The sequence below is a fragment of the Chiloscyllium plagiosum genome, chromosome 19 (genome assembly GCF_004010195.1).
Source record: "Chiloscyllium plagiosum isolate BGI_BamShark_2017 chromosome 19, ASM401019v2, whole genome shotgun sequence".
Taxonomy (NCBI): Eukaryota; Metazoa; Chordata; class Chondrichthyes; order Orectolobiformes; family Hemiscylliidae; genus Chiloscyllium; species Chiloscyllium plagiosum.
In genome coordinates, this window is record NC_057728.1 from 48,535,617 (window position 1) to 48,547,031 (window position 11,415).

General features: G+C 40.4%; 1 long non-coding RNA gene across 3 annotated transcripts in view; it reads left to right on the forward strand.

The window, feature by feature from the left end:
• The window catches only part of LOC122559766, a 24,732-nt gene extending 13,697 nt beyond the window's left edge, over positions 1–11,035 (forward strand). For 2 of the 3 annotated variants that reach the window (XR_006314550.1, XR_006314549.1), the window contains exon 3: positions 10,139–11,035. This is a non-coding gene — a long non-coding RNA (uncharacterized LOC122559766). Of the gene's footprint in view, positions 1–7,895; positions 9,739–10,138 lie in introns of those variants that run through there. The other variant, XR_006314551.1, reaches the window with a different exon arrangement.
• The last annotated feature ends 380 nt before the right edge of the window (positions 11,036–11,415 follow it).

Consider the following 11,415-nt stretch of genomic DNA (forward strand, 5'->3'; position numbering starts at 1 on the left):
TCCGCGACTCCCTCGTCAGGTCCACACCCCCCACCAACCCAACCTCCACTCCCGGCGCCTTCCCCTGCAACTGCAAGAAGTGCAAAACATGCGCCCACACCTCTCCCCTCACCTCCCTCCAAGGCCCCAAGGGATCCTTCCATACCCGTTGCAAATTCACCTGCACCTCCACACACATCATTTACTGTATCCGTTGCACCCGATGTGGTCTCCTGGGGAGACAGGCCGCCTACTTGCGGAACGTTTCAGGGAACACCTCTGGGACATCCACACCAACCAACCCATCCGTCCCGTGGCTGAACACTTGAACTCCCCCTCCCACTCCGCCAAGGACATGCAGGTCCTTGGCCGCTTCCATCGCCAGACCCTGACCACACGATGCCTAGAGGAAGAGCGCCTCATCTTCCGCCTAGGAACCCTCCAACCACATGGGATGAATGTAGATTTCTCCAGCTTCTTCATTTACCCTCCCCCCACCTTATCTCAGTGATTCAGCACCGCCCTCTTGACCTGCAATCTTCTTCCCGACCTCTCCACCCCCATCCCCTCTCCGGCCTATCACCTTCATCCTCACCTCCTTCCACCTATCGTACTCCCAGCGCCCCTCCCCCCTACCTTTTATCTCAGCCCGCCTAGCACACCAGCCTCATTCCTGAAGAAGAGCTTATGCCCGAAACGTCGATTCTCCTGCTCCTCGGATGCTGCCTGGCCTGCTGTGTTTTTCCAGCATCACAGTTTTCAACTCTAGTCTCCAGCATCTGCAGTCCTAATCTAGTCCCATTTGCCAGCACTTGGCTCATATCCAGGGTGTTGGTTAGGCTACTTTTGGAATATTGCGTGTAACTCTGGTCTCCTTCCTATTAGAAGGATGTTGTGAAACTTGAAAGGGTTCAGAAAAGTTGTTGGCAGGGTTGGAGGATTTGAGTTATAGGGAGAGGGTGAATAGGCTGGGACTGTTTTCCCTGGACCGTCGAAGGCTGAGGGGTTTAGATAGAATTAGAATCCCTATAGTGTGGAAACAGGCCCTTCGGCCCAACAAATCCACATCGATCCCCCCAAAGAGTATCCCACCCAGACCCATTACCCTACATTTTCCCCTGACTAATGCACCTGACCTACACATCACAGAACATTATGGGCAATTTAGCTTGGCCAATTCACCTAACCAGAACATCTTTGGACTATGGGAGGAAACCAAAGCACCTGGAGGAAACCCATGCAGACATGTGAGAATATGCAAACCCCACACAGGCAATTGCCTGAGGCTGGAATTGAACTCAGGTCCCTGTCACTGTGAGGCAGCAGTGCTAACTACGGAGCCACTGTACTGCCCCTCAGAGAGGTGACCTCATAGAGGTTTATAAAATCAGGAGGGTCATGGATATGATAAATTGATAGTCTTTTCCTTGGGGTGGGGGAATCCGGAACTAGAGGGCATAGGTTTAGGGTGAGGGGGAAAGATGTAAAAAGGACCAATGGGACAACTTTTTCACGCAGAGGGTGGTGCATGTATGGAATGAACTGCCAGAGGAAGTGGTGGAGGTTGGTACAATTACAACCTTTAAAAGACATCTGGATGGGTATACAAATAGAAAGAGTTTGGAGGGATATGAACCAAGTGCTGGCAAATGGGACTAAATTAGGTTGGGATATTTGGTTGGCATGGGCAAGTTGGACCGAAGGGTCTGTTTCCATGCTTTACATCTCTAAGAGTCTATGACTCCAAAGCGGAAAGTCTATTAGAGCGGTAGATACCACTAGGTAATTCTGCCTTACCTCTTTGGAGCTTTTATTCTGTCTGGTGGTCACCCATTTCATTTCTTCCTGTATATATTCTTTACCTGCAATGTGTCCATCTCATTATACATGCTACCAGTAAAGATTGTAGCCTTGCAGATATTACAAAGTGACTGCTGCCAGTGTTTCAGACACAAAGCAAAGATTTCTTACAACTGGAGACATCTCCTGCACATGTGATTTTCTGGACACTGGAAGTGTTTCTGACTTACCCATACTTTACTCCATTTATCTGAAGCACATGCAGTGTGTTTGCCATTTAAGCTACTGGTACAAGCTGTAGTTGTTATATTGACACAACACAGTGCTGTACGGCAACATGTCTGGGAAAGCTAATCTTAGCAGGACTTCTACACTTAATGGTAAGGTCCTGGAGAGTGTTGCTGATCAAAGAGACCTTGGAGTGCAGGTTCATAGCTTCTTGAAAGTGGAGTCGCAGGTAGGTAGGATAGTGAAGAAGGCGTTTAGTATGCTTTCTTTTATTGGTCAGAGTATTAAGTACAGGAGTTGGGAGGTCATGTTGCGGCTGTACAGGACATTGGTTAGGTCACTGTTGGAATATTGCCTGCAATTCTGGTCTCCTTCCTATCGGAAAGATGTTATGAAACTTGAAAGGGTGCAGAAAAGATTTACAAGCTTGTTGCCAGGGTTGGAGGAGAGTCTGAACAGGCTGGTATTGTTTTCCCTAGAGCATCGGAGGTTATGGGGTGACCTTATAGAGGTTTATAAAATCACCCAAGGGGCGTGGATAGGATAAATAGACAAAGTCTTTTCCCTGGGGTGGGGGAGTCCAGAACTAGAAGGTATAGCTTTAAGGTGAGAGGGGAAAGACATAAAAGAGACCTAAGGAGCAACTTTTTCACACAGAGGGTGGTATGTGTATGGAATGGGCTACCAGAGGAAGTGGTGGAGGCTGGTACAATTGTAACATTTAAAAGGCATTTGTTTGGGTATATGAATAGGAAGGGTTTGGAGGGATATGGGCTGGATGCTGGCAGATGGGACTAGATTGGGTTGGGATATCTGGTTGGCATGGACGGGTTGGACCGAAGGGTCTGTTTCTATGCTGTACATCTCCGTGACTGTATGTCTATCCCTTTACTGTCCACGGATGACAACCATGCCAAACTGCCTGGCTTTGTCTCTGCACTAAGGCAAGGCAACACATAAGTACAGTGGTCTAAAAAATGAGGTGGCAAAACATTACAAGGATCTCTGCAAATCAGAGGTGCTATGAGCATCCAAGTCAGCACAAAATTAAGCGGTGTCAAGAAAGCAGATGAAAAGCTGAGGTGCTTCTTGTTCTGATGGAAGAGATGCATGCCTGACCCTGTATATAAGGTGACTTGACAGCAGCATTACAATGAAAGGTGTTTCAGTACTCCAAAGTGCTGCATTAACGTGCATAACTATTCTAATTGATTCAGAAATGTGCCAAAATGATGTATTAGCTTCACCACATGTCTGATGTCAACCTCTGTGGTCAGGGTGTACAAGCAATCGCTGCTAGTAGAGCGTGCCCTGAACTGTTGGGCATTGCCATCTAAGGTGGAAATAGTGCTGAGGAGGAGCATGCTATGAGCTGAAATCACCAAGTACCTGCCTTTCATCTCAGGAATTGCCACTGTCTAGTATCTCTTTACTTAGTCGAATTTGGTAGACTGCATGCTTGTGAGATGAGGATAGGTAATAATGACATATAAACAAATATGCATAGGCTTCTCGACATTCACCAGCAAGATTCTCATCTCACCATTTAACCTTTGAGAGAAAAATCAGACATTTTTCTCAACATCAGAAATCTGATTTTTTCCAAATTCACCCTATTTTCCCAACAGACTGATCATTGGATGGGTCATTCAGGAGGCTGACAAAACTCAGTCCCAGGTTTTTCCCAATTCCATTCAGGGCAATCTGTTACTTTCAGTGCTGGTACCTTCAGAAGTGGTGTCTAGTCTATGGAACTTCCAGGCCAGGAGACTTTGGATCAAAGCTTCCAAGTTGTTAGAACTGAGGAGAAAGTTTAAGTTATCAGAATTGTGAGAGGTACATGCCAGTGCACTTGGAAAGGAATCCTAAAATAAAGTTTCAACAGTCCAAGGGAGAGAAACTGGAAAAAAGTCAGTTAAGATTTGAAAAGCAAAGATAGGAAAGTTATTCCTCTGGGATTGATTGTAACAGATGGTGTTGGGAACAGATTGAAATTTCGCTTTGATGACTGTGTTAAGATCTTTTTAACTGCAGCATATATATATATATATATATATATATATGTGTGTGTGTGTATATATATCTTTGATGTTTTTCTCTTTTGTGCAATAAATTTCTGTTGTTAAAGAATATCCACGGTGTCATGTACATTTGTTTCAGTGACTAACAGCCACATAATTCATACATCTAATATTTGTGGATGTAGGTTTGCTCGCTGAGCTGGAAGGTTCATTTCCAGACGTTTCGTCACCCTGGTAGGTAACGTCTTCAGTGGGCCTCCAGGCGGAGCACTGTTGATAATTCCTGCTTTCTATTTATATGTTTGGGTTAATATAATATAGTAATTCTAATATATGTAATTGGATAATCAACCACAAGGGATGAACTCTGATTTCACCAGTTTCCTCATTTCCCCTCCCCCGATTCTCCTGTTCCCTGGATGCTGCCTGACCTGCGCTTTTCCAGCAACACATTTTCAGCATTGGATAATCAAGCCAAGTTTTATTCTGGAATCTGACTTGTCCAGTCCTTACATCAGCTGGAATCATAACAAAATCTCCAAAAATAACTAGGAGCTGAAAGATTGACACACCACACTTTCAATGGTTAATTTTTAAAGAAGAACTGTAATTCTTAGCTTTACTGTATTCCACCATATCCTGGTTGTTTTGCAAATTGATGGAAAAATGTAATAGCTACCTGCAAATGACAAAAACATGTACTATTTACTCTCTGTTTGGCCTCCGCATACAGAGAAGTAGGCAGGGGAAGCGTTGGCTTAGTGTTATTATTTCTGGACTATTAATCCAGAAACTCAGCTCATGTTCTGGAGACCTGGGTTCAAGTCCCACTGTGGTAGATGGTGAAATTTGAATTCAATAACTATCTGGAGAGTCTGACAATAACCAAACCACTGCCGATTGTAGGGAAAAAAAAACATTTGGTTCATTAATATCTTTTAGGGAAGGAAATCCACTATCCTTACCTGGTCTGGCTGACATGTGATTCCAGACTACAGTTGACTCTCAACTGCCTTTTGAAATGGTCTAGAAAAACATTCTGTTGTAACAATCAGTACAAAGTCTCAACAAAGAAATAAAACTGCCTACAGCACATGTACTTCAGCAGTTCAAACATGCTGATCCAGCCAGTAATATCCAGCAATGTTCACATCCCATGAGTGAACTTAAAGACAAAATGCGGAATCATTCACTCAGCTGAAAATATGTTTATTTTTTAACAAATAATTCACAGTTTCTATTTTTCCCTGATGCAATGGCCTTGCTACATCTGGGTGGGAATGGAGCACACATTTCCAGAATTCATTAACAGGAAAACTGAGAAAATTTTCCAACTTTTATATCTTAGTCTGATTTTTCCAGTCATGAGACTAAAATAGCTCCATATACATTGGAGTGCTAACATTACTTATGGGTCAACTTCATTAACTTTCCCAAGGTTTACCTAATTATGAATGCACAGAGAGTTTCCAACCTACACGAATTATCACTTTCTGCAAAGGGGAGACATAATTCTCAATGGTGGAACTTTGGCATTGTCACTAATAGAATCAGAAAATAGTTGGCCAAAACACAGAACATTTGAATTTTCTAGAGTTAGTTTCTGCCAGAGGTATAGCAATGGAAGGCAGTCGTCTCAAGCTACTTGTTATACTCTTCCATAGAAGGACTTAAGGTCTGCATGGTGAGTACAGGTGCTGTGGTTTTTTCAGAAAGTACAAGGCACAAGGTGAGAAAACATATATTAACAATCATGGTCTTCGAGTAATTATCTCCATTTAGCAAGTTTAGATTTTTTATAGTAATGCCAGTAATGAAACTGTTGGCATTCACTGGCGTTAAAAATCACATAACATCAGGCTATAGTCCAACAGGTTTATTTGGAAGCACTAGCTTTTGGAGCGCTACTCCTTGAAGGAGCAGTATTCCGAAAGCTAGTGCTCCCAAATAAACCTGTTGGACTATAGCCTGGTGTTGTGTGATTTTTTAACTTTGTACATCCCAGTCAAACACTAGCACCTCCAAATCAATTTTCACTGTCTGAAACTGATTTAATGTCCACATGTACAATGGGATGTGGAAATTCCAAAGTTTAAACCATTAGAGATCACTGAACTGAAAGAACTTTCATTTTAAGGTAGTAGTCTTGCTTTTGAATGAAGTGTAACAGATTTTTAATGGAATACTATGTTGATATTTACTGGTGAACAGATTTGTTCACCCTGGAAAACTAATGTATTTGTGGAAAGTTAGGTATCTCCATTATGATAACAAAAAGGATCACTTTTTAAAATTTCTGTTTATGATATTTTAGTTTCTATACTAAGCACGTGTGTATGTCACAATCACTAGTGGTATGGGAGGATTGGAGGACTAATAATGTTGTACCATTGTTTAAAATTGAGTTAAGGATGGTGTTACAAAGGCACTTTAATACTGTTTGGAGAACTTTGAAGGATTTTGAAAAATGGAAATACCTGGAGTAGTTTATTTAAAATGAGTCATTGAAACTTCACTCTTAACATTGAACATTCTTTTAAACAGAGCTTCCTTGAAATTACATTACTGATGATAACTCTTGCTTTCATACTGAGACTAGCTGGGAGAAATGCTTGTTTTATCTGGTTCAGTTGGAAAGAAGCCTGCTGAGAACAAGCTAAGTTAGAGGAGAGGAGAAAGTGAGGTCTGCAGATGCTGGAGATCAGAGCTGAAAATGTGTTGCTGGAAAAGCGCAGCAGGTCAGGCAGCATCCAGGGAACAGGAGAATCGACGTTTCGGGCATAAGCCCTTTTTCAGGGCTTATGCCTGAAACGTCGATTCTCCTGTTCCCTGGATGCTGCCTGACCTGCTGCGCTTTTCCAGCAACACATTTTCAGCTAAGTTAGAGGAGAACTTGCTAAGAGCAAGTTGAGTTGATAGAATACTTGCTAAGAACATGTTGCACAGATGATCTCTTATTTCCTCAAAGAAAGCTCTCTTATAGAGTCATACATTGCCGAAACAGACCCTTTGGTCCAACCAGTCCATGTGAAACAGTATCCCAAACTAAACTAGCCCCACCTGCCTATTTCTGGCCCACATCCCCCCATATCTTTTCTATTCACGTGGTTATCTATGTGTCTTTTAAACATTATAAATGTGCCTGCATCCTTCACTTCCCAGGAAGCTCATTCCATGTGTGTAAAAAAAAAAATTGCCCTATGTCTTTTTCAAAACTCTCTCCTTTCACCTTAAAAATATGCCCCCTAGACTTGAAATCCCCAACCTGAGAGAGAAGACACCTACCATTAACCCTATCCCTATCCCTCATGATTTTATAAACCTTTACAAAGTCATCTTTCAACCGTCTACATACCAGTGAAAAAAGTCCCAACCTGTCCAGCCTTTCTTTATAATTAAAACCTTCTCTACCCAGCAACCTGGTAAATCTCTTTTGCACCGTCTCCAACTTAATAATATCCTTCCTGTAAGTTGAGTTCTGGATGAAATGTATTTGTTCTTTTGAGAAAATGATTGAAGAAACATCTCAAGATTGGTCTGAGCTGTATCCAGAAGAATCCAGAGATACCTGTGCATGATTAGTGATCATCATCCATGTCAAAATATCACAGCAATAAATTCCACAGATCATTCTATGGTTTAACCTTTTGCCTTCAAGAGTTTCCTTTCAGAAAGCCAACTTATGCAAGATTTTTGTTTTGCATGTGTGTTTTGGGGATACTTAGAGAGATTAAGATTTAAACTTCCACATTACTGACTGCATATGTTAACCAATTATTGCATCTTCACTGAATAAGTTTTGTTTTGATAATAAAGCCATGATTGGGTTTATTGAGAAATCTAATGGATAGATCTTGTTTTTCAAAGGATGAAAGTTAATACTGCATCTACTGGGGTCACCTTTGCAGACAATGCATTCCATATTACAACAACTTGCAAAAAGGATTCCCACGTGAGGACTGGCTAATAGCGCATTTTGCACTTTTGCTCAAAAAAGGAGTTGGACCTGGTAATTACAGACCAGTCGATGTCATGTTGGCAACAACGAAGCTTTTAGAGACAATAATTGGGACAAAATTGTGTGATATATTGCAATCTTCCAAAGTTCTATTTACCTCATCTTTATTTTTACCCTATCCAATGCTGTTGATATCTTCTTTACTGCCACAATTACAGTCTGCTTTGTTGAAGACAGATGTAAAGTAGTAATTTCATACTTCAGTCCTGCCCTCTGTCTCTGTAAAAAGCTCTTTTTGGTCTTTAATCAGCCCACCTTCATACAAATAGAGAAAAGGTGAACTTTACATTGGGGAAAAGAAGGGAAAAGAAACTGTGCACAAATTAAGGCTATTTGATTAATACATTTGTAGAAAGTTTCCACTAGATATTTTTTAATCAACCTCAGATGTAATTTGATACGTCTGTGGTAGGTGGGACTTGAACCCAGATTTTCTGGTTCAGAGACAAAAGAAACTGCAGATGCTAGAATCCAAAGTAGACAAGCACGAGGCTGGAAGAACATAGCAAGACAAGTTCTCCATCTCCAGGTGCTGCCTGGCTTGCTGTGTTCTTTCAGCGTCCTGCCTGTCTACTTCTGGTTCAGAGATAGGGAAACTGTCACTGTGCCATGAACCTGAAATTTTCCACTATAACTTGCAACACTATTATTAACAGATTCATGCATTACCAATTTCACTAGATAATGCAAACATAAGCAACCTTTCCAAACTAAAGACTCATCCTTCTTAATCAAACCCCTTAATTATTATATCTGACATCTAATCACAATCAAATGATCATTCAATAAAATTATTTAATAAGACTTTATCTTCAACTTAGTATGTCTTTTACATTTTGGAAACAATATTTTTCAAACAAATAAAAAATGCGATTATGGAATTTTCAAATCAGGATGTCAGTCATGATATCCGTTCATGTCCAGTGCTTTATGTGATAATTAAATTGAGTTACCTTTCTGTCAATTAATGGAATTATCGACAATAATGACTTGTTCTGCTCTGATTCTGAAATGAATTAAAACCAAGCCATGTTGCATTATTTGATTGTCACAAAGGTATATCAAAATGACAGTGTGATGACGGGTGTAAAAAGAGTTAAGTCAGTGTGCTGAATCGCTTGATTATCACTTCATAAACCTTTGCAAAATTATTTGGTTAAAGTTCTGAGAAATTAAGTGTTCCCTTTTATTCTGTCCTAATATTAAAGTTGCAGGTGTGGTGAAGTTCTGAAATACATACATTCAGGCTTCCTCTTGGTGAGCAGCATGTAATTTACAATCCATAATATAATCCTTGTTTCCTAAGTGTGTCTAGCGCAACATTCTCAAACTGTTAGTACAGTATAACTGCAGCCCAAATAGTTCTTGGTTAATGTATTAGTGCTGTGTTCATACTGGTATTACTTTATGTATGGCTTAAGATCTCAAAACAGAGAAGATTCTTCATGATATTTCTACGGTAAAAAGAATGATGTATGTTATTCTTTTGGCTTTCAGCTGTTTTCATTAATTCCAGTTATATAAAAGTTATGTACAACTTTTTCTGATTTCAGTCAGGTAGTATGATGTTTACATATCTTGGCTGCTGTTCAGCTGGGACTCTAATCATCCTTAGTTTGTCATAGAATATAAAAACATCTTGGTGTTAGGTTACTTTGTTAATCTCAGACAATAAAATCTGTGACAAATTGATTCAAACTTGTGTTTACATCTTCTTTTCACTTCCTACACCTAGTGGTACATGTAGGTATGTGCTCTGAAAATAGAACTTAGTTCTGAAGAAGGGACACGATTCAAAATGTGAACTCGATTTTCTTGCCCTGTCATACCTGTCCATCTTCCTTCCCATCTATCCGCTCCAGCCTCCCCTCCCAAAGGATCTATGCCCAAAAAGTCGACTCTCCTGCTCTTCGGATGCTGCCTGACCTGTTGTGCTTTTCCAGCGCTACACTTTTCGACTCCTTGCTCCGGATACTCCCAGACCTGAGTTGCTCCAACAATTTTGGTTTTTGTTTCAGACTTCCATCATCTGCAATTCGTTATTTTACGTATATACTTTATCTGCTTCATTTGTTTGCATATTTTTCTCCAGGAACAATTCACTCATCTGTCACTAGAGCTGTAACTTGAGAGATGCCACTCCACAGCAAGCTTGGTTGACTACAAAACTCCCACTCTTCCTGTCTGTGAATGGATATATTGGAAAGATTTACAGATTGATTATCAGTCTATTTTGGCTGTGTTTTCAATGCACCTTCCATCAAATCCTGGAGTGGGGCTTGAACCTAGAACTTCTGGCTTAGTGGCAGGGATGCTTCTAACTGTGCCACATGAACTCTTGTATACGTATCGACTGAAATTTCATGGATGGCTGCATTGTAAGATTCATTTCTCCTTTCCAAGCTGGGAATAGGCCTGCAGAAAGTGAGGACTGCAGATACTGGAAATCAGAGTCGAAGATCAGAGGAAAAGCACAGCCAGTCAGGCAAATTCCGAGGAGCAGGAGAGTCAATGTTTCGAGCATAAGCTCTTCATCGGGAATGGCTCTGGCTATGTCGTGCGTGGAGTAATGACTTGAATCTGCAAATACCTGCTGATTCAGCGTTGATCGGGACTGGATTTCAGGTGTGTTCCATTGGCCTTGTAGGGAGCCAGAGGGGAGAGTGGAATGTTCACACTAAGATGCAGCATTTGTACAAACAGCTCCAGGAATTGCATTTGCACAAACCAATTATCTTTTTTAAGGTGAAAGTACTTTTTTAAAATGTTCATCAAATAATCTATACAATAAAAGGCAAATTAAAATCCTTATGCTTTTTAATACTTGTATATTTGTTATTTATTAAGTTCATGTATAAAGCAAACTTAGTCGGATCATTGTAGTTTCGAGGTGACTCCCTAACTGCTAAACAACCCCCTCCTGCAATTTTGAAAATTCCCAGCATATTTTACAGCAATCAGAAAAAGCTGATTAAATTATAAATTAATAATGACCCAGAGTTTCTCATCAGCTAAAACATTCCGTTAATCAGCATATTTTGCTATGTACTATGATGTTGGCATTTGAATAACAGTATAAATCGTTTTGGGAGCTGATAGTTATCATCAACGGTAGCAATAAAATGGATTCCAAATATTTTAATTGAAAATTCACAAATAGCAGCTTTTATTCAATATATTTAATGTGATTGGGCTTAATTTATGATTTCAAATATACTTATTTGAAGTAAAATATTGAAACTGAGATTGGATAACAGCCCAAACCCTAAATTAGACAAAATCAGGATATTCGGTTAACTTGTCCCATTGATTGCAAACACAGCAACAGTATCAAGATACTTGTTCATTTGAATAACTTCTGTGTGCAAT